At 49.5% G+C, this 2,045-nt stretch overlaps 1 protein-coding gene across 1 annotated transcript in view; it reads right to left on the bottom strand.

Annotated features, from left to right (window-relative positions):
- The window catches only part of ATP8B1 (ATPase, aminophospholipid transporter, class I, type 8B, member 1), an 18,419-nt gene that overhangs the window by 15,612 nt on the left and 762 nt on the right, over positions 1-2,045 (bottom strand). The window lies entirely within an intron of this gene.

Here is a 2,045-nt window from a genome sequence, read left to right as displayed (position 1 = left end):
CCGAAATCCTTCAGATCCCTCTCCTGCCCTCAAGGCTGCATCACCCATGGCCCAGTGAATCCTGCTGCCCACACCCAGCAGCTCAGGCTCTGCCCACATCAAAGGACCTCCTTCGGCCAGTTTTGAGGCCGACTCACTGCGCCTGCTGGGAAGGATGAGGCAGGCAGTCTTTTGAAATCCAGCTTTCCTGACTCACCGGCCAAGCATCCCCCCCTTCTCTCCAACCCACAGTAATTGCCCTTAATGGTGCTCGTCTGGGTTTCACGGGATTCCGTGACCTAAGCACATCATCCAGCACCGTAGAGCAGGGCCAGGGTGAAACTCCCGCAAGCAGAGGCGCTGGGTGGGGACCCGCGGGGCAGCAGTGTCGGGGTGCTCCTGGGCTGCTGTGTGGTAAGGAAGTCGTGTCTGGTAAGACTGGCTCAGACTTAAAAACTCAAATCCAGACACAAAGCCTTTGTTTTTTCCATCCAACACATAAAGCAACTTCTTGTTTGACGTATCTGGGATCTTGCCTGTGACTACAGAACTTTGATTTCCAGCAGGCTGCTGCAAGCTGAGAAGGCAGCAGAGGAATATTTATCTTGCTGCAGTGCTTATATTTAAGATTGCATAAATGAAAACCTAGAGCAGGTGGCGAAGCTTCATCGAGCACCCTGGTCCGGGCTCACCTGGACGTGCTTCGAGTCACAGGGTTTAACCGCCTACTTAAAACCTACCAGAACATTGCTGGAGGACCAGGCTTTGATTTAAAGAAGCGTTACTGGAGTGCATGAATTGAGAAAGGCACTAACGACAGGAGCAAAGCGAATTGTAAACACGCCCAGAAGAACATTTCTTCTCCACATTCACAGCCACGCTGCAGTGTGGAGGCAACCAGATGGAAAACTGGCAAATTAGTCACCCTGCGGGAGGGTAGTACACCAAACTTCAGGAGCAAAGCGAATTGTAAACACGCCCAGAAGAACATTTCTTCTCCACATTCACAGCCACGCTGCAGTGTGGAGGCAACCAGATGGAAAACTGGCAAATTAGTCACCCTGCGGGAGGGAAGCTCCCCAAACTTCTTAAAAGTGGCAGTAATACCTAATATTTGGGAAGCTGCACCAGGAAGACATCATCTTTGAAGGGACAAAAAGGGAAAACCATCTTTGCTAAGGGGAAAAAATCAGCCCAAAGGATGACGTTTTTGTAGCACTACCCGAGTACAACCAGATCCTACAAACCCTGCAGCTTACCCCAGACAGTTTGGTATTAAGCAGGCAAAGCTAGATTTAAAAGAGGATTTAAACAACCAACCAAAAACCCCCAAAGGGTCTCAAGGGGGGAAAATCCATTAAAATCTGACAACGTTTGTCCACCGCTCACAAGCTCTAGGACTAGAGTAGTGGCCTGCCAAGCCTGCGTGGTAACATCTCTCACCTCTGTCCGGCTTTTGCCCCGGCTCGGGGTTCAAAGGAGCTCTGCTGTACCCGTAGCTCCAGCCCGTGCCTTGGGTAATAATTTGGGCAATGCTACCTGTACAGGCAGCAGGGACTTGTGGTCACGCTGAACTATCGGGGGTGAGGAGCCCTTTGGAGGGGGAATCAAAGCTCATCGCCCTGCTCTCAGATCCTCGCCAGCTCACCAGGACAACGGAGAGGCACGAACTTCAGAAAAGAAACTGAAGAGGTAAGAAGTCCTGGCTTAGTTTTGTTTTTCCCTCTTTTGTTTTTCTTGTGCTTAGGCAAGGCCACAAAACAAACCTGTAGTTGCTGGTGTACTATGACTATGAAATAAAATACCTGATAAAATACGCGGAGGAGAGGGGAGAGAGCAACGGTCACGGTAAGAACTCAAGGAAATGTGATGGATGATGAGAGGCTGAGAAAACTGTTTTTATTCTGTAGACTCCGTTACCTCAGTCATCAGAAAAAAACCCAAACTAAACACGTAATAGGTGCTTATAAAGGAAAACACGTACTAGGTGTTATAAAATGAGAGACGACCAACTGTCTCCTACTGCCACACAAACAGGAAGAAATCCACTGAGCAGGCAGCGGTTA

Source organism: Buceros rhinoceros, unplaced genomic scaffold (assembly GCF_000710305.1).
Source record: "Buceros rhinoceros silvestris isolate BGI_N320 unplaced genomic scaffold, ASM71030v1 scaffold12366, whole genome shotgun sequence".
Taxonomy (NCBI): domain Eukaryota; kingdom Metazoa; phylum Chordata; class Aves; order Bucerotiformes; family Bucerotidae; genus Buceros; species Buceros rhinoceros.
The sequence above is the reverse complement of the archived record's forward strand: the minus strand, read 5'-3'. Positions and strand labels throughout refer to the sequence as shown.